We start from the raw sequence: 24960 nt of genomic DNA, 5'->3' as shown, positions 1-24960 counted from the left end.
TCAGGAAAGAAAAAAAAATTGCTTATATTGCGTCTACTTAACTTAACAGTTTATGTTTAACTGCGAGGTGGCGCTCACAATTCGATATAAACTGCTAATGCACTGATCAGTCGAAGACGAAATGTGAAAAATGTGTATTGTAATCTTCAAATAAGTTTTTTTCCAGCAGTTTACCTTTTCAAATATGCGTTGGAAAGCACTGTCATACAGTATCAGGATTAGAGTGTGTCATTTAGCAGAAGCGTGAACAACAATACTTATTTTTACAATGAAATTGTCGATTTCTGTGGTGAATACTATGTTTTTGCGGGAATAAGTGTATGGTGAGCATGCTCTAGCTAAGCGAACGTGTCGGAAATGGTTTGCACGGTTTAAAAGTGGTAATTTTGATTTGAAAGACGAGGTACGAGCCGAAGTGCCATCAAAGTTTGAACACGAAGAATTGTAAGAATTGCACGATCAAGAGCCATAGGACGCTGGTCTTACAAGCCAGTTATGGTATGTTCAAGCCCTGACATGGAAGGATTCTTAGTGTCAGTAGGATCCATACAATGATTCTGTACACTAAGAATCGGCTACAAAGTCTGTTGAAACAGAAAGGCCAAATTCCACAAAAGGAATGTACTGCCAGGACTTTTCCTTGACGATCAAGAGCCGTCGCAAATGCAAGAGAAACTTGCAAAATCACTCGGAGTTACTCAGTCAGCCATTTGCCAATGTTAAAAAGCAATGGCAATAATAGACAATTGGGTGCCGCATGAATTGAAGCCAATGGATGTCGAACACCGTTTCTTCACGTGCGAACAACTTCTTCAACGGTGCAAAATAAAATGTTTTTATTGGAATCTAAATGTCATTGTCAATGGCCAATGCTCTGTATATTGCGGGACAAGTTGGTTGATGTTTCATTAGCTGTTGCAACCGATTGGAAGGATCACGGCAAAGGTCTTCCGATGACAGTTGAAACGTTTGAGCTTAACATTGCAAGAAAAATGGTCACAATACACAATACACTGACACGTCAAAATAATTCTTATGCTACACAGCCCGGTAAAATTACTTAGAAACGCTCAAATGGGAAGTGCTACTCAACCAGCCGTATAGCTCAGAAATTGATCCTTCCGATTACTGTTTATTCCGATCGATGTAACTCGGCCTGGCTGACCCACACTTCTCCAAGTATGATGAAGCCAGAAAATGGATCGATTCCTAAATTGCGGTCGAATTTTTCGAGCAAAGTATTTCTGAATTCCTTTCTTCATATTTTTTATTTCAACTCTCAAGGAATCAATAAACTCATTGAATCTCTCTAATTAATAAATAAGTATTACTACGATCACACAATCTATCACATAATCTGTCACAGCTTGATTCAGAAGAATTCGGGAAGATTCGGGAAGAAAATTGTACAAGTTTCATCACAGATTTATTTCCGCACAGTAGATCGCAAATCAAAAAATCTAGAATAAGTTTACCACAGTTTAGTATTTAATCCAAGTCATTATAATCATATTTGATGAACGGAACCCGGTCCCAATCAAGGTCTACAACACGTTTCAGTGAGCATTGCGATATAAACCACGCGCCGCGTTGGTGTCCGCGTGCGTACATGTTCCAACATGCATGTATGTATGCATAATTAAATCACAAACTTTCGCGATTAAATTTCTTTGCCGGAGTCATTAGTTCAACTCCGTGTGCTGGCGCATTTTTGCCGTGTCGATGTCTGTCGATTGACCAACATCGCGCACAACCCCATCTGGTGTGTTATGTAGGGTGAATTTAGATCGTTAGCTGGCAAACTTCTGGCACTAAAAATGTACACTTTTACACGGCCCCACCGAAATTAGTCCCGCATCCACCGGCACCTCTAATTGTTCCAATGGTTTCGGAATATAACGGAAAAATTGCTACTCCAACATACACATAGGATCCAACATGACGCCGGCGGCTGTAGTAAATCGGATAAGTGGGCGCCAATATTGTAACTCCAGCTGCTAGCTCGAACCAGTGACGCCAGTCGGTTGCCAACCTTGAGCCTTTTTCCAAATTCTTTCCTACCATACAGTCACTTTCGTGGAAGATTACCGACTATCGACCTTCAGTGACTCTACTGCAGAGATGATGGAAACATACATTCCACTATTTAACTTACTAATGATATGATTACACGATTCCCGAAGCATTAGAAAAAAAATCGGCGACACTGCCTTCCGGTTCCGATTCTACCAACACATTACAAGGGTTTTCCTCCAGTCTAGCAATACGCCAATTCCCCACACTCTTCTCCAACACATTTAATTGATGTAACGAACTAGCAGAAAGCAACTTTGTGCAGCTCCACCACCACCACCACCCGGTGGTGGGGAAACCTCTGCTCGGATGGAAAGGCTTCTCTCGCTCAATTTCCTTCCACGACGAAGCTGAAAATGTGTCGCGTTTGTTCGGTCGAAAGTAAGAGACCGCTACATACAGGAAGTTGTGTGTTTGAAGGATTTTTATTCATTCTGAAGAAAGGTCGTGCAATAACTCGAGGATAATCGCAAAGTGGAGGGTGGTGTTTTGTGTGAATGTCAAACCGAGTACAGGCGGGAACAAATTTCTTTAGATTTTCCTACCTTTGACAGAGACGTACAATGTTGGTGCACTTCCAGAAACGAGTTCCGAGTGGTTAGCTTCTAAAAACGTAACCGAAAGGACTTCTCATGTGCTCAAAATTTTCATTTGAAAGTAACATCAAATTAAAACCAGTCTGTTGTAGGATGTTTTGCTGTAACATAGAATGCCTAAAGATAAAATTTTCGGAACAGTAACTGGAGAAATCATCAGGAGTGGCAAGATAATGTAGTACCGACTTCGTTCAAATTCGTAACGAAAAAATCTCGATAAGATATCAAATCCTGAACAAACGCATCAGCAATATGATTTTAATTGTGAAAATTTCCAGCAACAGAAAAAACGCTTCTACAATTGCCCACAAATGCAATGGACCATCAAAGATGTTTATTTCTGAAGTTATTTAGAGTCAATATAATATCTGTTTTTTTTCATACTAAATCAACAACAATTATTTGGTTGTCAAACAAAATGGAAGCAGAATACAGCGAAACCTTTTGTAGAGGATACCGAGAAACGCTTAACTGGGAAGTTATATCCTATGCGGCTCTTTCCGATTACTAATATTTGGTATCGATAAGACACGCATTCCTTCAATGGAGAGGTGATATTAGAAAAGAATCAAAAATCATACTTTGAATACTTCGAGCAAATTGCACATCATTTTTCCGAAGCATAATAAAATCGGAATATTCTTACTTCTATATTTCATGCTTAGTGGCATCAGTTGAACGACACTCTAAAGTGAATATATTCCAGATTAGTCATAGTTTATACGTAGACTGCTGGCGAACGTTTCAGAAACTTGTCGAGCTGGTGACCGAATTGGTTAATTTTTACCTTGATAAAACTCATAAAAATTTACAAGAAGGTGGCTCCAGCAAATGTTTTCTTCAGTGAACATTTAGTGAACTTTCGATTTTATGCTCTCCGATCTCTTATGAAAACTTTTCGATATATGTGATTACGTTTCCCCATTCTATTGCGGAAGTCGAAAAAAGATTTGCGCACTCAAACATATAGCTGTCTCTGATGGAAGATATCGACTCAGTGAAAACACATTCAATAATGCAAAGAACGTAATCAGGCCCGTGCCCAGAAGTTCGTTTCGGAAGGGGCCGGTTGACTTTTCTGATTCCGGATGCACCGATAAAAAGTGGCAAAAACGTCGGAATGGAGCTCACACCGATTTATAAGACATTGCTTGGTCTAATTTAAGAACTTATATGCCATTTAATTTCCTCGAGATCTAGCTTCAATTTCCAGTCGCCATTAGAAGTAACAGATAATAGTTCGAGGGAGCCAAATCAGATGAGCAAGGGGGACGGGCAAGTAATCGGAACCCTAAACCGTTTATTTTAACCATGGTAGCGACGCTCATATGCTTCAGATAAGGCCATTTCACAGTGATTTCGTTCCTCAATCGCTCCATTTTTGCACGTTAATAATTGGGGTCTGTTTTGAAGTAGTCCTCCAAAATTATGCCATGACAATCCCAGAAATGCCGACATCATGATCTTTTCCACTAATTGAGCCTCCTTTGAGGCACTCATACCGTTTCGAAGCGCTCGTTTTAAATTCAGCCCATTGTCGAGTAACCATTTAGTTCTCTGGCGTATGATAATGGATCCAGCCAAACATGTGTTGGAAGTGCGCTTGCGTTCGTCTTTTCAGGTCCAAATAAGTATGTGCGGGATCCAGCGGCAGGGTATCTTTTTCATCTGCAGAATATTGCTCATGACCAAAACGAAACCACTATTTCACGGTGCAGTCTTCCCCGTAATATTCTTCAAACTGTAGTTTGTTTCGGTTTCTGATTTCGTACCCTCCCTCTGGGTACGTGCCTGAACGTATTAAATGGAATGCTATGCTTCGATAATATGGTCAAAAATGTTGTGTGTGTGTGATAAAAATCGCATTCTTAAAGCAAAATTTTAACGACTCAGCTGCGTTCGACAAAATCAATCATCACATCTACAAGTTAAGTAGACTGGGATTTAACGGATCATTTTTGAATTGGCATCGATCATATATAACTGTTCATGAAATAATAGGAGAAATAGGTGAATAGGAGACTGTACAACATCACCATTTGCTGTTACTTCTGGAGTTCCTCAAGGAGAAGATATACCTTGGACCGTTTGTATTTTTATTGTATCTCAACGATCTAAATTTTTCGATCAGGTGTATGAAACTATCGTTCGCTGATGACTTTTAAATATTTCATATAATCAACATCAACAAAATGGTTTTAAATGCCACTAAATGCTCCGTCTTCTCTTTTAGTCACAAAAAGTCTGTATTCAAGTTCGACTGTAATGTTTCACAAACCGTTCTCGATCGCGCATCGTCTGTGGGTGTTCTTTGGATTCCTAAACTAATTAGGATTATTTTTACTAATTACTCCTAACTAATTAGATTTATTTTCCGCGTTACTAAAAAATTCTCTGATGTACAAGTAAAATGGCAGAAATGAAAATGTAAAGAATTTTTTTTAAATTTTAGTGTCAATCTCTATTGAATTCATAACTATTACTCTTGAAAATAAGTCAAGAAATTTTCATTAATTCAATAGAAATTTTTACTACCTACTTTTTCATGCGTTTTGAAATTAGTACAAAAATAGAAGAAGAACAGTACAAAAATGCAGGAGGATACAAATTTTACTACTGTTGTAGCTCTCACATTACGGAAACTTCGTTTCGATAGATGCTCATTAAAAGAACCAAAGTCATGAAGCAGGGTCGCCATTTACCTAAGTTTACAAAGTCTCGTTTGCAGAATTCAACTTCGCAGAATATGTAATTGCAATGATAATTTTTTTGCTTGGATTATAGAGTGTTTAACATTAAGATCATTCGCCTCTTCGGAACAGAAAAATTTTGTGCGGAGTTGGGAATCGAACCCAGGGGGGCTGCATGAGAAGCATCGACTAACCCATCAAACTATACCCGTCCGCCGAGATGTTAAGTTGTGTATGTCAATGAGAATATTCTATTCTCAGATACAAAAATACGGCATGCTTTGATTTATGTCGATGTGTACTATTTCTTATTTTAATATCGTTTTTTTTTCTTAAGAAATCTAGATCCATGGGATTTTCTTACTGTACACAATTTTTACGGTACTGAATTGTGTTCGATACTGATTCGAAACTGACTCGGAACTGCTTCGAATGTTTTTTAACGGATTTAATACTAGCTTTTAAAAAAGTTAGCTGCAAACTAGGTTACAAACTTAAAAAACTCTGTGATTTTACATCTTATTAGATGCACATAAATGAAGCGTCGCAGTTCACGCAAATTTACGTCGAAGAACATTTAATATTGTGTCTAAGACTCCATGACATGAAATTCATTGAAACAAATAAAAAGAATACTGATAGCAACCACCGCGACTTGAACCGAGAATCATTGGATCGCAAGTACGTATGTTAATCGACTGAGCCATAGAAGCATGCATCTGTTTGGCTGGTAAAAGGTGCATTTAAATTTATACAGTCGAACCTGCTAGCAGAACGCAAGTTACATTCGAAACCAGTAAAATTCAAGCTCATTTAACATTAAGTCATTGCAAATAAAATTCTCCGTAATTTGACATATTAGGTCTGTATGAATTACATCGTAATTAAAAGTCACCCGTAAAATTCAAAATTTTTTAGAGTGTAGGTTAGGCTTCAAATCAAAAGGACTTGAGTGTGTAGAAATAACATTGTCTAAAAAATTATGTTGCATTGCATTGGCTTAAAGGATAAGATAAAAATTAGTGCATGCGCTTCAAATTCTCCCGTCGCAATAGCATAGTTTTGCATTCTTTCTGTACCAATTGTAATGTGATATGGCTTCTTAATACTGAAACTGAATATACAGTGATTTAGGACGAGTAATCATCAAATTATGAACGAGCTTCGACTAATGTGATGAATATTACTACATCTGCTCTGTAACTGAAGTACAAAAAAAGTGGCAACTGACGCTAAATTATCGGTAGGTTTATTCACCTTGATTTGTGATTCTATAATTTTTCTAATAAAATATTTTTTCTTTTTTAGATTTCGTCTTCGATTCTTCACTGCATAGCAGCTCATCTTTAACTGCTATTGAGATCATCTGTGCCGTTTAACTTGAACCGCGAAGCAAACGAATTGTTGATTTTTTTATGCAATGCGTTTTTTTGTCATGCATTCGGTACAACCTTGACAATTCTACAGTTCATACCTGATACCAACAATTTAGCAGCCATTTAAGAGCAACAACGCCCCGACAAACCGGTCCCATTGAACGACAAAACAAAGTACTCATTGGCGCATAGGCACCTGTAATGATACGGTCGGTCACAAATGCATGGTTGCCGCAATCAAACAACCAAGAGTCCACTTCAGCCCCGGAACCTGCTATTAAAGCGGATGAAATAATTACTGTAATCCGTGCTGGCGGTTCGGAACTCCACGCACCTTTCGCAGAGCAAATGCAAGCCTACACACACACATACTCAAACAGCCATGGGCACCAATCTTGGACATCATGACCCGCCGCGGTTAACCAAACAGCCCTTAGCACAGGTAAGAGACCCTGCATTCGCATTCACCACGCAACGGTTGAGACAATATGTGACAGGAATTTTTCTCCACCTCAGAAATTTCTTACGAAGAATTCTTCGTTTCATTGTTTTACGGTGCGCGGAAACGAATAATATCAGCTTTTCTCTGGGAAGCCGAACCGTCGTAATATCGACCGTGACGTCGACATTCGCGGTGGAGTAGGAGACGAAGAAAGAGGATTCCTTCTGCCATCGGTGCGCAGCGGAATGCATAAATTTCAGGCGCGAGCAAACTTTGTGACTCCGCAGGAATAGACGCTTCCGGATCCTGGGTACGACACGGGAAGGCAAAAGGAAAGTGTATAATCAAAACAAAAGAAAATTGATGATACCAGTGTGAGCGATTGATGATGATGAGCTCGGGAGGTCGACCGAGGGAATAAAGGAAGGAAGATTTATATTGTAATAATCGCACGGATACAAGGGAGAATTTCTTTTGCTGAGGAGTTCTGCCGGGTAGTACCAATATCCATACGGTTTGTACGGAGTCAGGGAAAATGTGAAATCCAGCTTGCGTAATTGTCCCGAGCGCGGCTGCTCGAATGCGAGCACATCGTTCGTACGTGAAAGCCACCCAATTCATATTAATTGATTTATCATTATCATTTGCTTTCGCTGCCGCAGCTGATGACGATGATGCTGATAAATCCGAACTAATATTCGCAGGTCTTTTGTGAACCTCGAATGCAAAGAATGATGAGCGAGACAGAGCTCGAGTGCGGGCTGATCACACGGACAACCGGCGCGCCACGGTACGGGAAATGATGGCACTGAAAGTGACAGTTCTCTGAATGGATGATTGATTTCGTTCCGCTGCGGCCGCAACAAACACGGAGCCCGCGACACGGAGCGGGCTAATGTCAAACAACACACCTAATTCTGACTGGGCCGTGCCGGGCTATCATTTTATTAAAAAACATTAAAATAGCTTCAATATTTCACATGCAGGAACCCCGTTTCGTGGTGGCCTACCGAGACTGGATGCGCGACATTGTGCAACTTTCGTACCGTGTACTGAGCTCAGCTAAAGCGAGACAGATAGCGTTCCTGTGAGTGAGTGAGTGTGTGTGTGTGTATGTGTGCCTTGTATGCGAACGAGAATGTCGTGTCATGGACGCGAATGCCGAAATTCAGTACGCGCGATCAACCCAGCGTGAATAATCCGAAAATGATGAATTAATTTTGAGATAATTAACTTTCCGCTTGGTGCGCACTCTGGCGGTGCCACGGCTCTGCTGGACGGCATATTTTTGTTTGCTCCGGTAACATAGTTTGCCTAAGGTTAAACGGTACTTACGACTCGATTGCGCTTGATGGTTCTGTAGGTAATTTTCGAAAGTGGTGACTTACTCAAGGATGGAAGATTTGATGGGTGACTGAGAGAAAATCATTGAATGTCATCAATGATCGAAACAGTGTTAAACTATAATCATTCATTGTATTCATTCTTCCTTCATCGAAAATATTTATTGATTTATTTAAAGCCATCGTAAGAACAGTATGTTCCATTCAAGTCTAAGCTAAGAACGCAAGTCCATCAATACTTCATTGTATACAAAGTGCAAACAAAGCTCGAAATTATAATAAAATGAATAGTTCAATTTATTTACCTCTGGGCCATATAAGAACCAAACGGGTGCCTCTAATGCAAACAGTACTGTACAAACCAAATTAAACACGCCATAACCCTAACACCGTGTTCGCGAATTGCTTTCATCGATGCGGTCATCTTCATAAAAGTTGCAAAGAAAATAATCTCATCAGCAGCAGCATACACACGAATGGTGGATGCTGTTTTGTCCCTGAGCTTCGAACCGTTTATTCTATTCCCGCGCGAACCGCGAACCATCTATCTAGCAACTGAGGTTGTTCGAATAGAATGATAGAATGGTTGGAGCTCACTCAATCAAAAATTCTTTTTGATTTACCGCTCAACCAGTTCTGCATTCGGAACGGCAACTTTAATGTTATTTAATGTGATTTGTGCTAACATGTGGAACCCAAATCTAACATATGTTTAACAAATTTCAATAATTAATTGAGATCATTTTCAAAAAAACTGCTTTCTCAGTAAAAAATGCTTTAGAAATGATTTAAATTTAGTTGTCTAATGTTCATCTAATGGCGCTTTTTCAAATTTGACAACATTTTGCATTTTGCAAGAGTGAGGAGCCGAACGGTTTCCAAAAGTAATTCTTGTGCCTCGTTCGCAACCAAAAAGGGTGATTTTTTACACGATCTGGCAGGAGGAGCCTCTCATTTAACCAGAAAGTACTTCTTAAACATTCTTAAACATGGAAGATGTTCAACCAATCGGTTCTTTTAAGAACCAAAAATCGATTTCAAACAACAATTATAGATATCACTCATTAAAATAAATTATTGAATCCGAAACACACAAAAAATTTATGACGAAATTCTGTGTGCTGGGTACCGCCTTACAAACTGGAAAAGTGTAATGACGCAAATATTTAAAGAAAGCCCTCATTCGGCTAGAGTCCGTATTGATTAAATTCGCATCGCTTACAGCTCTGCACGACATGACAATTCTATTGTCTTGAGTTCACCGAACCCCAAAGGTGGGGATCAGTAGGAAGATTTTTGTTTTATACGCCGTTCGCTCCGAGAATGTTGCAATTACCTTCAAAAATATTCAGCAACAGAAGCTTCGGGTTCAGTATTGATCTCATAGACAACTGGACCCACTTTAATTAGAGAATTTGAAATTTTGAACTTCTATTAATATCGTTAAGAATTATTTATATTACTTAACTGTGTGGTAGTTGCGCCACCTTAATTTTAATTATGTATATAAAATCACACAAAGCTTCGGTTCCAATTCGGAATAATAGAATCATACCTAACGCTCGTATCCGTACTGTATTCTACAGTATTGTACTGTATTTTTGACACAAATACTGCGTACTGTTTTTCACCCTTAAATGTACTGCATTTCAATTTGTATTCTCCTATTAAAATGTACTGTATTTTGCTTGTAAAAAAAATAATATACAGTTTTAAATGTTTAACGCATCGTATTTCGATTCGCTGCAATAAAAAAATGTCAGTAAGAACAGTGACAACATGTAGCGAATATAAATAGGGGAGACCGGAGCGAAATTACCAGGAACAATTATGCAATAATCAACGTTAAAACATTTGCACTGAATGCTCCCACAGAGCTCACCCAGATTTGGTGCTCAAGCGATAGCGTTGTCCCATGCGTGAATTGTTTCCCTGAGTCAGACAGTGAATTAGGTTATGAGTGAAACGATCATTTTTCATAGTTCTTTAAAAAAAAATCAGACATTTTAAAATGAAATGATATTTTTCATGTACAGAACAGTTGCAAAATATCAATAAGGCCCAAAAATTTCATTTACATACAATATCCAGCTATGTGTGATTGTTTTTAGCACTAAAATCAGACTGGCCGTTTTCGCCACAATAAATGGATTTGTCTTCATTTTTGCTCAGAGCGCGTCACAACAATTTAGCTAAATTTTGTTTATTTAAAACAATAGAAAGTTGTCTCCACCAAAAACAAAGAATACAATAAATCTAATTCATCGTCAAATATATCCGTTTCATGAAAAAATCACGGAATTTTTTAGCAAAATAGTGTTCGATGATTAATTGGTTCATTTATTTATTTTATATAGAACTTAAAAATACCTTCAAAAAGAGTAATAGAAAGAAAAACTATTGAGATTATGAAAATAAGTCATCTGATTTTTTTTAATTTTAATTAACCTATTATTAGATAAAAAACTGTAAAATCTACAGTTTTTCAAAATCGATGCACAGTATTTTTTTTGTTTTTACGCAAAATGTATTGTTTTTCGTCAAAAGAAATATTTGTGATTGAATTCATTCAAGTCAAAATTCGAAAAATTGTGGTAAAATCTGTACTCAAGTACGTCTCCAATATCAGAGACTAAAGCACAATCATTGTGTGTTTCGATATGCCAGAGAGTTAGGTACTCTGTTCAGAAGGTAGGACCTTTTTTCTACAAATTAAATTGCTGTCGGTCGATGTAATGTATTAAATCGATTTTTTTCCGAATCCTTTTCAAACGTTTTTCAAATTTCCAATAACGGATGATTTATCTGTGATAGTTTAAAAGAACCTAGCACAATAATGCTATTAGTTTGGATGTGGACATTAATTTTGGGCGATCCGCACAAAACACTAAACGTAGACAGATGTTATTTCGGGAAAAAAGGAGCCATTTGTAATAAATAACATTCGAATACCAAGGGCCATTCGCCTATATCCCAAAATCGACAAGCAACCTGCGCCAATCTTTTCGTGCACTACTCGTACAGCTACTTGTAGGTGTTGTTTCGATTAGGCAGTCATTTGTCTAACTGTGCGTACAGCAAACAATGTTCGCATTAATCGTTGATCCCGCAAACTGTCAAGTTCGTACTGTAATAACATATTTGTGTGCAAAAGAATCTTCAGCTACAGAAATTCACCGCTAGTTATGATTGATTTATGGATCTACTGTGATGAGTGAAGGACAGGATGGTGTCATGATTTCAAATATGAATGAGTAAATGTTCATTGCGAAGAGCGAAGTGTAAGTCTTAGTATGTAAACCGATGAAATTATCTCTCTGGGTGATCGGATGACGACTGATGCCCAGGTTGATAAATCTGCTCACCTTGGATGCCCTGGTTCAAATGGCAGGCAGTGAGAAGTGAAGGCATGAAAAAAATCTTGAAAGTGATTTCAAATAATGTACTAAGTGAACAGATACTTATAGATTTCATAAATTTCTAGTCAGCGGTATCGGAGAAAACTGCTTGTACGATTTTCAACAATAACTGTTGTGAATTGTTCCTTTAACGGTCAACTTTCCGAATTTCTTATTCTGTAGGGCAAAACAACTAGAAATATTTGTAATCATTTGCCCTAAAGATGAAGAAAAAAACTTCGAAACTTTGACCGTTGACGCATAATAAATGTTTTGACGAGAAACCATAAAGTTACCATTTAATTAAAAGCTTTCACTTTCGATTCACTTGAGGTTCACGCAACGAAAATTAAAGGATTCAAAACTCTTAACTCTACACGAAAAAAATTCAACATTGAATGACCAATATATGAATATGCCAAACCATTTATTTTTCACGAATAGAAGATTCATGATCCGATTCATGACAAACTTTTGAAACGGGCGAATGATTTTTTGTAGATACTTTTTGTCTTTTTCATATGGAAAAGTTATGCAATCACGGTGAAAACCGACTTTTGAACCGAGGCCCGGATGGCCGAGTGTCATATACCATTCAACTATGTTCGTCGAGTACGCAAAATGTTTGTGCGTGTGTGTGTGTGTGTGTGTGTGTGTGTGTGTGTGTGTGTGTGTGTGTGTGTGTGTGTGTGTGTGTGTGTGTGTGTGTGTGTGTGTGTGTGTGTGTGTGTGTGTGTGTGTGTGTGTGTGTGTGTGTGTGTGTGTGTGTGTGTGTGTGTGTGTGTGTGTGTGTGTGTGTGTGTGTGTGTGTGTGCGTAACGTTTTTTTGCACTAACTTTTCTCGGAGATGGCTGAACCGATTTTCACAAACTTAGATTCAAAGGAAAGGTCTTGTGGTCCCATACAAAATTCCTGAATATTATTTGGATCCGACTTCCGGTTCCGTAATTAAGGGGTAAAATGTGCAAAAAAATGAAAATATGTGTTCTAACTTTTCTCATAGATGGCACTACCGATTTTCACAAACTTAGGTTCAAATGAAAGGTCCTGTGGTCCCATAAGTAATTCCTGAATTTCATTCGGATCCGACTTCCGGATCCGGAAATAAAAAGTAAAGTGTATTAAAAATTTTATACCATCACTGAAAAGGGCGAAAACCCGTAAAAAGTTTTCTAAATCGACCTCAAATCTTCTCCAATTGATAGTTTTTATCAGTAGACGGTCAAACAAACCGATGCATCATTACCCCACTAGGTGGATTAAAACAGGTTTTTGATATTGCTGTTGATCGGGAACTGTTACTTGTATAAAAATGGTGTCGAAAAAGAAAGTTGTAAGAAATCGGTTGTGCAACACCGAACAGTATGCACTGGAATAAAAGTCGAAAAACCAAATAAGAAAATGTTTTTTCGTGTTATATTGCAATTCTTGAAAAAGTGAAAAAGCTCGATTGATTTTCTACTACTTCTTTTTCAACGTAATTCTTCCTTTAATAATAGCTTCCGAGTTACAATGATTTAAACAAAATCTCATGCAAAAATGCATTCTCTTTTTTGAAAGTCAGTTTTGACGTAGGACTACGTTTTTCTTTAGTATGCTCACCTGTGTACATTTTCAAAATTTCACGACACGAAACTGTAAAGAAATTACTTCAGGTTAGATTTCTTAGGAACTGTTTCCATGATTGAGTATTTTCTCTTATTCTTTCACTAAACGAATAGAAAAAGATGTGAGATTGTTGCTAATACCACGTTTAATAAGAAAACATTATTCAAATAGTGAAAAAATAGGTCCAAACACGAAACATCAAAATCAACTGAATCTATAAATAGACCCTGTTGCACGTTTTTTTTAATAACTATTTATTGGAATATGAGTTAAAATTAAATTATTAAGATTTAAATTGGGTGTTCAGCCACAAGTGGTGACTTTTCAGCCCTATTATATATATATATGATTTGGTTATTACCATGAGGACATTATTTGCTTCCGCAATTCTGAGATTTTTGTGTAGGGAAAATTCTAAACCTACTTGTATTGTGTAATCCTGTTGCACCTAGCAAACGTGCAACAATTATCAGTATATGATAATCCATGAACGGAGACACATCGAGTGCGCAAACCGCCATCTACGTCCAGGTAATGGAACTACACCCGTCATTATTCAACTGGTGCTTCAGTCAGTGGCAAATATGAGGTTCCGTTCCTCAAACCTAAACGCAGAAAAAACAACAACTAGTTCTTCTGTAAGCATATCTGCTGTTAGACATTCGCAGTGTGATCTTCGCTTTAAACAAGAGCGATTGCGTAATCCAGTTGCTGGTCGTTTGCATTGGACAAAATGACTACGAAAAGTGGACAACGATGGGGAACATTGTACCAAATCAGTCGTTCAAGTTTTTAGTCAAATTGGTCTCTTCATCCGTGATAAACAGATGGTTTGTCATACTGAAGATGTGTGCAAAGTTTCATACAAATCGTAGAAAGGTAGATCCAGATCTTGTCACCTTTTCTGATGTTGATTTCTGGAATGGGTTGAATCTTGTATTAATTTTAAATTTATTTTTTTTTAAATTGGATCCCATGCCGCAAGTGATAAAATATGAAAGTTTTTAATTTCTTGTGTTATTTCAAAACGAATACTTTTAGATATAAAAATAGTTAGTTAGTTGTTTATTTTAGCCCGGTTTTACCCTATCGGTCATTCACTTGAGAAACACAGGTAGAAATAATTTGTGAATTTATATCAATGTTCATGCCCTTATTTGGAATAGGAAATTGAATGGGAAATTACTTCACAATTCTGTACTTTGAAGGTATAAGCGTTTTTTTAAATATACAGTCTTGTTCAATGAAAAATCAATATATTCCAATTTAATTTTACATCAATTATGGTTTTAAATCAGATTTACGGTTCAACTGAAGTCTATTTCAAGGTATTATTGATGTACATGTCGTGTAAATGTCAGAAAGTTGAATTAACAGTAAATTACACCTGAAATATTGCTAATCGACAAACGTTTGTACGAACCAACTAGATCAGCCCCTCAAGATTTTACTGGGTGGAAGAATATTCTCCCGGTTTAAAGCAGAATGATTTAGGTACCTCAAAATTAATATTGCAGAGAAGTTAGTTGATTTCATTAGTTCCCAAGCAATAAAACATTTAAACTCGGTACATAACATAGTTCGGATTCAACCAAGTCAAAGATTTACGCTTTAGCTGAACAGAACAAAATCAATGAATTAGCTGGAATTGGCTTTCGGTACAATGGTTACATGTTCATGGTGGCTCAATGAGCAGCGCGATTCGATCAATTTGTAGCTATGCTTGATTTTCGTCATGTTTATCATTTTTGGTACGATTTTTTTTTTGCTGATAAACGCAACCTAATTAGAACAGGGAACTCGGCTGACGGTTTAGCTCTTATTTGTGAAGTGTTTTAAAAAAGACACGAAAAAGAGAAAACTGCGATATTTTCTCTTTACAGAACCCACGATTCATAACTTATCGTAATGCAATAGACCTAAAATTTGTACAGAACACAAATCGCGCCATCTTTGGAACCGCAGGCAAACATAAACCCTGTAATCAGCTCAGCAGTTATTTCGCTCAGCTGAATCAAAATTTTCAATTCCCACGCATGCTACCGAGGATGAAACCATTCCACCATCGAGTGCTCTCTCTCTCTCTCTCTCTCTCTCTCGGATGGGTTGGCATCGATCCGACAACGTTACTCGAAAGAAAAGAAAGAAAATCCAATTTTCTTCGGCCGTATTTCAAAAACTTGTAACATCAAACACGCTTTAATCCGAAATTTGACACTAAATAAATTTGGCTTTCTGCTGGACACAGTGGAACAAGAGGAGGAGGAGAAGGAGAGAAAAGGGCTTTGCTTCGATTTGCTCTGCGTCTTTTTTTTCTACCAAAAAACCACAAACATAACGACTTTGCGCTCCCCTGGTGGGCATTCCTAATTAAGACCGAAGACGGTGTTGTTTAGTCTAACTCCACGGCTCATGTGCAATCCAGGCTGGGTAGTTCTCCGGAAAAACGTTGATGTGCCAGCTGGGTGGAAATGGAGAAAAAAAAATAAACAAACAAAACAACCACGCGTTCGGATCGACGAATTTTTGTTGTTGTTGTTGTTCTTGTTGCTGTTCGGTGTCGTTCTCTTACTTCTTTTATTTTTGTCCGGTTCTCACTATTAATGAACTTCGATAAACGTGAAGGAAGAATAATCCCCCTAGATCCTTCCTGGCACTTCGTGGCCTCCGGCTCTCGAGGAGCCCAGCGCCATGCGGCGGATGATGATGATGATGGTCGTCGCGAAGTCATCATCCCAATGACTACTGGGGCTTTGCTAAAGTGCATTAACACAGTTTCGAGGCTGGAGCAAGAGAGTCTCACTTTTATTACAGGTTCTTGTTCGCTTTCTCTCTCTCTCTCTCTTTCTACCCCCCCTCTGTGGATGTCTGATCATAAGAAATGAGATAATCAGCAACAACAAGTGGAAAGGAAGGAACATGCCGAAGCGCGAAGAATAAGACGAAGGCAAAATTGGAAACCTGTTTTGCTGGTCCTTCTCGGTATCGGAAAAAAAACTCGTAAAAACATGGGAACAGAGCCGGCACCGAAAAGTTCCACTTGATTTGGCTTAGAAACAAGTAACTGCTCATGAATAGCAATTTTTCGTCCAACTTAACGAAACCTTCCGACGGGGGCTAGCAGGACGGTTTAGTTTAGTACCGATGGAATCCGGCTCCGGCTCCGGCCCCTATATTCAGAATTCCAATTTATTGCAATGAGAAAACATAAAAGAAAATCTCTTCTAAAAAACAGGGTAGCAGCAGCAGCAGCAACAACTCGCACCTTTCAGCCCGGTTTCCTTTTCATCACGTACTGAAGGGCAAAGGTCCTAATCCGTTACGCCTATCCCGGCCCATCCGGGTGGTGGTGGTACAGAGAGAGAGTGAAGTGGTCCGGTCCGGTTGCATCGCAAATTACTTCGTTCGATGTAGCCAAAGATCGTTGTTTTTTCTGTTTTGTTTAAATACGACCGGACCGAATTTCGTGAACTATGCCCAGACACTGTCCGAATCTTTCGATCGGAAGTGTCCGGGCGTCTTTCAGAGGAGAGCCTGCAATCGCGCTGCCTGATCGCGATGATTTACAACCGCCTCGCCTATCTATCACAGCGCGGGGCTGTACTGACCGAGGGACACATTCGGTCGGTATCAATTTTAAAAATATAGCCTGAATTATTCAACAGATAACTCAACGGCCGATCTTTGGAGGCGAGAGTGAGAGGCTAGATAGAGATAGAGCAGAGAGCGGGACGCAAATTTATGGGTATAAAAATTATAATAAATTTCTCTCGGCTGGAAATTTATACCGGGAAGTATTGGTACGTAAAATAGGATCAGTCGTATTTTGACAACTTTGTTTTGGTTTTGTTTTTTTTATTGGTTTGCTGCTGATTGTCGCTGCCCCGGAGTAGGAGTTTCACTATCAGCAGGCCAACTGCGGAACCGTTAGATGGATCGGTTTTTACTTTCTTGATTAGTGAGCCACTGCGGAATGATAACTTTTTACGTGCGGCAAAGCCCAGGTAGGCCAGACCCAGTGTTCGACAGGTCGGTTAATCGGATTATGACTTTTTTTTTCTTTGTGTTACCAACCGTTGTTGGTATTTCGGTCGATTTTGCCGGACTAGAAGACCAGATTTCGAATCCAGTCGTCAGGTAGCTGTCAATCCCGCCCATCCAGTATCGTCATCAATCCATCAGACCGAACTGACATTTATTTTGTAGTTACTATTTTGACAGATTTCCTCTATCGATCATTTCAATGGTTTACGTCACATCTTCAGGTTCTGTTAAATGAACTCTTCATAGTGTGCTTCATATTGAATTTAAGTATTTAAACTGTAAAAAGAATACTGTCTACATGTCCTGAATTAATAACGATTGATATTTTGAATACTACAGTTACATGTAAGTGTACATTATATTTCAATCAAATATGCACAATTCAAAGCATTGACGTCGGAATCTTTGTACACGCTTTTAGCGCTTAAAATATTCATTGTAGTAAGCTGAAAGATAGTTATAACAGGATTTCGAAAACGTTTACTGGTTATCATTACCATTTCGGATTTATACAAAGTTTCATTACAGTATATTGACTTTTCTGAAAATTCCGTCGTTATACATGTAAGTGTAGCTAGGATCGACAAATGGGTTCTGCGTGAAACATTTTGTGTATGCCATTTTTAAACAATGAGGTAGAAACAGATAGGGCAAACAAAGCACTCTAGTGTTCGAGAAATGCTAAGTACAAGTTTGCTTTCGTTATACCACTCGATCTAGTGTCCCATGAATCAAAGCAATCACCTTTGAAATGTTCGCAAAGTTTTGGTTTCTAACACCAGTAAGCGACTGTACTCTGCACCACCTTCCTATACCTCATTGTTTTTTAGATAGTTCAGATTGAAGAGTTTGTCTAAATTGAATGGAATAATTGTCGTAAGAAAATTCTTTTCCAGTCAATCAAACCCGTTCCCACTGTATCGAGTCTCTACCGTAACTTTTAATGCTATTGAGTTACGACTTCTTAATTCGTTTTTACGACCTGTTTTGGTTTCGAGCAACGGAATAGAATAGAATAATAAACTATTTATGAGAATATTAACTCGTTATTAGTTTTGTTGGAAATTCGTTTCGTCTTCCTTTGTTATAATATTCTGTATGAAGCAAGAGACAATATTCAGTTGATGCCCAACGCAACGATATTGATTTCAGCTGAAATTGGAAGAAATCCAACCTTTTTTGGGTTGCTCCTAGTCAAACTCAAACTGATGTTTTTCTCTCTTATAGGATGATCTCCGGTTTGATTACTTGGTCTTGATTCATGAGAAGAGCACTATTGCGTTGTCATTCCGAAATTGAGGCAATGTTTCATATATCAATGAAAAGTACTGTAACTGGAAGTAAGCTCGGGGTTGCTTTGACGGAAATTAGAAAAGGATGAGTGGGTAATGTCAAAGACATAACCGGATGACGTGAATACAAACAAAAAGGGATACATTCCCGTTACACTCTTGAACATCGAAAATCGTTTTCATTAGTTGTTTGATTGTGTCAAGTTTTCACCTCTTCGTTCCTGAAATTGGAACGGTGCATCTATACTAAAGACCGACTTATTCACGATAAAAATCTTCCTAAACACAGATAAAAAAGGCGAAACAAAAGGTAGCGAAAAAAAATACCCGGCGGCAGAACTGAGCACGGTGTGAATTAAATTATTATTGTTTTTTGAATGGAAAAACATGTGAGGACTTATTTTTAGTATCTATTTCAGGTTCTTAAAAGAACTAGAAAAAATACAAAGATTCTTTTTCGGAATATTTTTGATATCTCAAAATTTGGCAGTTTATATAGAACCGCAAAGTGGTATGAGCAACCTAACATAAACTAATAATGCACTGATGAGTCGAAGACGAAACGTAACGTTGAGGTACCAAAACTCCAGAAAGACTTTTGAAAGTAGAAATAAATAAAGATCTGCTGATGGATCGATTCCTATAAGTATCAATGAATGAATAATGAAAGAACTGTTTGATATATTTTTCACGGGAATGCTAGTGTCAGTATGATTGACATTCAACAACTCGGTTCTTGAAAGAACCCAAAATCAAAAAAAATTGGGGTTTCATGGGGGGTTAATTTTCTTTTCTAAAACGGTTGAATCCCAATGAGCTATTTTTTTTCCCATAGAAATGCTCGGCGTCAATATTATTGTGAATCGCACCACATTTTGTTGCTCTAAATTATTCCGTTTCATTTATTTGTGCGATAGAAAATGTTTGTCGTCAGTCTTCCCATGAGCATCGACACGTTTGTGTCAATGCACGAACTTTCAAGCACATGTCCAAGCTTAAACTTACTGCGAGTCTATGTTCAAGTTCAGCCCGAGCACCGTACACGAGCGACCACAGTACGTACATTGGTTCGAATTTCCGTGCACGTACATCGTGTACGTACACCGGGCACATGCTTGGTACGGTTGAACCAGTGATAAAAGAAAGATAGAATAAGGCAAAAATAGAAACAATGTTCGGTAGTAATCAGAGTAAGAGATGTAATTGGAACAAAATTGAGGAAGTCAGTGTTTATTCAGGGGTTAGCCAAATTTTGTGCTAGGGCACATAACCGATTTTCATATGTTTACTAACCCCTGAATGACCAAACCTGCATCGGTCAGAAAAAGTCGAAAACACGTTTTCGTTCGGCACGTCAGTATAGACATTGCATTTCGATGCAAAGAAAACAAGTGTTCTGTAAGTAGCAGAAACTTTACGTCTGCTTAGCGGTTCAAATTGAACTGCCGAGTTTTGCATAAAGCAGTTCAATTGCTAGAACTGCTATGCACTGATGAGTCAAAGACGAAACGTAAACATATCAAATCAGTGTTGCCGTTGATGTACATTTTATGTACAGAAATTCAACAATAGTGTTTCAAATTTATTTAATACTAGTTCTACGATTTTTTCATCTTTTCGTGTACAAATCTATGAGTTTGGTTTTGAACGTGACTGGAGAGTTCGGTATGAGAACAGAAGCTCTGAGAGCATGGTGTTCGATGTTTATTTGGAAATACAGTTTGTCGTGAATAAGTCGGAGTTTACTGCCGGTGCTTCGTTACAATTCTGGAAGCGAAGGAGTCCAATCCAATCCATCGAGTAATGATATTGTGAAGTGTTAATATTCTATCGATATTCGGAAGTGTGAAGGAAGCAGGTCAGTTTCATTCGTATGCGCGTCAACCAGTTTTGTCTCTGACATTATTCACCCGCATTTTTGAATTTTAAATGGAAGTTGGTACGAGCATATTTATCAAATAGTGATCAATTCTATAAAAAATAAGTTTTTGGAACATTAAACTTTTGTGGAAGAAAAATATCTAACATAAATCAAAAAGGTAGAAGTCATTCGTCAAATTTGTTTGTTAGATAAAAAATCTGTTTTTTATGGTTGAAACTATGAATATTGGTATTTAGGTTCAAAAAGCTTATTGTCTAACATATTTATACCCACAAAAAAGTTGGGTTGAGGATTAGGTTCGAAGATCATTTAGCTGACGCTCCCGGTTCCGGAGATGTGATCGAATAAGTAACGTAACTGACAAACCGCATTTTTTAAGCGTTAAATTTTCTCGAAGATGGCGTAACCGAATTCAGCAAGCTCATTTGAATGATCTTGTTGGATTGTGGATAAGGTTCGAAGATTAAGTGGCTGACACTACTGGTTCTGTAGATATGATCGTATAAGTGACGTAATCGACAAATCGTACTATTTATCTATACGCTCAATGTTTTCGTTTTATTTTTCAACAACCTTAGGCTCGTTTGAAAGCTTCTATTGGGTTGGTAATCAAATTCGAAGATCAAGTGGCTGTCACTTTCGGTTCCGAAGATATAACGGTATAAGTGACGTAACCGACAAAACGCCTTTTTCTCTCCGTTCATTTTTTTCCTATATAGCTGAACTGATTTTACCAAACTTAGGCTCTTTTGAGAGCTACTTTTAGGTTGTGAATCAAGTTGGAAGATCAAGTGCTTGTCACTTTCGGTTCCGGAGATGTATTGGTATATGTGACGTAACCGACCAAACGCATTTTTTTCTTCGCTCAATTTTTTCTGAAATAGCTGAATCGATTTCTACAAATTTAAGATCGTTTGAAAGCTCTCATTGAATTGAAAGCTTTTATTTGATTGTAAATCAAATTCGAAGACCAATCGACTGTCACCTTCTGTTCCGAAGATATAATGATAAAAGGTATAAGATCAAGTGCCTGTCACTTTCGGTTCCGGAGATATATTGGTATATGTGACGTAACCGACAAAACGCTCCGTTCAATTTTCTCCGAAATAGCTCAACCGACTATAATAAACTTAGGGTCGTTTGAAAACTACTATTAGGTTATGAATTAAGTTAAAAGATACATTTGCAGTCACTTCTGGTTCCGAAAATATGGTGGTATAAGTGACGTAAACGACCAAACGCGTTTTTTTTTCTTTTCGCACATTTTGTCAGATCATCAAGTTCAAATTAATTATTATTGATAGATTTGGTTTCGAGAATGTAATCGAATATGCGACGTATGCTTTGAGTCATGCTTTTCTGAACTAACCGAAATAATCTGAATGAATTTTTGTTAAAAATTCGTGTCAGAAATTATCCTAACGATTAAGGATTAAGAAGAGTTTTTTTGGGGAATTGAGCTAATTCGAAGATCAAATGGCTGACAATGGTAAAGGTGGCGTAACCGCGACACTCCGCACTCTTTTCTCTATGCTTAATTTTCTCGGAGATTACCAAAATTTCTGCAATTTTAAACTCATTTGAAAGCTTCTATTGAGGTAGTAATCACTTTTGAAAACCAAAAAGCTGATACCTCGGGTTCCGGAGATATAATCGTAGAAGCGATGTAACCGACAAACCGCACTTATAACCTTAATTTTCTCGGAGATGATCGAACCGATGATAAAAATCTCAACCACATTTGAAAGCTACTGTTGTGTTATTTATTTTGTTCGCCGGGAGATAAAATCTTATAAATGGCGTAACCGACAAAACGCATTTTTTCTATACTCTCAGTTTTATCGGACGTGACTGATTTAGATACTAATCAAATTTGAAAATCAAATGACTGACACTTCGGGTTCCGGAGATATAATCGTAGAAGCGACGTAACTGACCAATCGCACTTATGTTCTAAATTTTCTCGAAGATGTTCGAAAGCGACTGTTGCATCATTTATCAAGTTTGGAGGGCAAATGAATGACTCGTTTTATTTCGGAGCTATAATCGTAGAAGCGACGTAACCGACAAACCGCACTTATAATCTTAATTTTCTCGGAGATGGTCGAACCGATGATAAAAATCTCAGCCACATTTGAAAGCTACTGTTGTGTTATTTATTAAGTTCGCCGGGAGATAAAATCTTATAAATGGCGTAACCGACAAATCGCATTTTTTCTATACGCTCAGTTTTATCGGACATGACTGATTTAGATACTAGTCAAATTTGAAAATCAAATGACTGACACTTCAGGATTCCGGAGATATAATCGTAGAAGCGACGTAATTGACCAATCGCACTTATTTTCTAAATTTTCTCGAAGATCTTTGAAAGCGACTGTTGCGTCATTTATCAAGTTTGGAGGGCGAATGAATGACTCATTTTATTTCGGAGCTATCATCGTAGAAGTGACGTAAACAACCAATATTGACCCAACCTCATCGGAGAGGGGTCACCGCCTTTCGACAAACTGAGGCTCATTTAAGAGTTATTTACTAGAGTGCATAGAATAAGTTTGACAACATCATGGTGAAAATTTCCGGTTCGGGAGATAAAATTCTATAAAAGGCTTAACCGACATTCCGCACTTTTTTTACGCTCAGTTTCCTCAGTGATATCTGAACCGATTTCGGCAATTTATGCTCATTGGAATGCTACTATTGGGGTTTTGATCAAGTTTGAAAATCAAATAACTGACACTTCGGGTTCCGTAGAATTAATCGTAGCAGACGTAACCGAATAACTGGAATCTCCTGAACATTTGAAAGCGACTGTTGTGTCGTTGATCAAGTTCGGAGGGTGAATGAATAACATGTTTGGCTTCAGAGATACAATCGTAGAAGTGACATAATCAACAAATATTAGGTAAACTTTTTCGGAGATGGCTCATCCGATTTCGATAAACTAAGGCTCATTTAAAAGCTCATATGTGTTCATAGATCAAGTTGGCGAAAATGTCCAGTTCGGAAGAAAAAATCCTATAAATGGCGTAACCGACATTTGCCTATTTTCCTACCTAATTTTTATGCCTTGTGGAAAAAAAATTTATCAAGGCCTTTAAAATAGGCTTCCGTTTCTGCAATGACCTACGCATTCTACGAACATTTTTTCCCCTGGAAAAAAACCTTTTCAGGCTTGGACATAGATAATAGTCGCTGGGGGCCAGGTCTGGAGAATACGAGGGATGGTGGACGAATCCGTACCGGAAATCATCCAATTTCACCGTTGCTGTTTTATCAGAAAACGAAACTCGTCTTTTTCCATAGCATCTTGAAAGCTAGAACTCGTCTAACACGATCAGCTGTTATTCAAACACTAGTGGATAGATTGTCATGAAATTTGGTATTGGGCCATCTAGCGGCTTGTTCTCAACAAAAGTATATACGGTTCGAAACTATTCACTTTTTTTCTGTGAGAGGCCCGGGACTTTTCATCCCATGTAGTATAATCTTGAATGCTACTTTCGGGTTATTTTATAAGCTTTCAAGGCTCATAGCGAACACATTGGGTTCCGGAGCTAAAATCGTATAAGAGGCGTAACCGACAACGTAACCGAACGCAACTGATGCGCCTTAGTCGCGCGCTAAAAGAAAAGTGGCCACAGTATCAAGAGCGACATGGCAAAGTCATCCTCCAACATGCTCGGCCTCACGTCGCAAAAGTGGTCAAAAGTACCTGGAAACGCTGAAATGGGAAGTCTTGCCCCACCCGCCGTGTTCCCCAGATGTCGCCCCTTCTGACTTCCACCTATTCCATTCGATGGCACACGGCCTGGCAGATCAACATTTTCAAACCTTCGAAGAGTTGGAAAAATGGATTGCTTCATGGATAGTGTCAAAAAAGGATTCCTTTTTTCGAGCCGGGATCCAAAAATTTCCGGAAAGATGGGAGAAAGTTGTCGCTAGCGACGGACAATACTTTGAACAATACATCTGTAAGCACTTTTTCGCAATAAAGCTTTAAATTTTGGAAAAAACGGCGGAAGCAAAGTTGTACACCTAATAGGTTATTAAGAAACACATTCTAAGACTTTTGATGACAAAAAATTGGATCAGAATCAATCTCAATTTATATAAGAAGTGAATTATTTTGATTTGATTCTCTTACAATATTTTTCTGAACAAAATCCAAAAAGAGCCAAGTAACTGTTCAGAATTTTTTCGCGTGGAAAAAAAC

The 24960-nt window shown here is 38.1% G+C and overlaps 1 protein-coding gene across 11 annotated transcripts in view; it reads right to left on the bottom strand.

The window, feature by feature from the left end:
• Positions 1–24960, bottom strand: part of LOC131427464 (protein winged eye) — a 758071-nt gene that overhangs the window by 146914 nt on the left and 586197 nt on the right. The gene's annotated exons all lie outside the window — the stretch shown is intronic.

The sequence above is a fragment of the Malaya genurostris genome, chromosome 2 (assembly GCF_030247185.1).
Source record: "Malaya genurostris strain Urasoe2022 chromosome 2, Malgen_1.1, whole genome shotgun sequence".
NCBI classification, from domain to species: domain Eukaryota; kingdom Metazoa; phylum Arthropoda; class Insecta; order Diptera; family Culicidae; genus Malaya; species Malaya genurostris.
The sequence above is the reverse complement of the archived record's forward strand: the minus strand, read 5'-3'. Positions and strand labels throughout refer to the sequence as shown.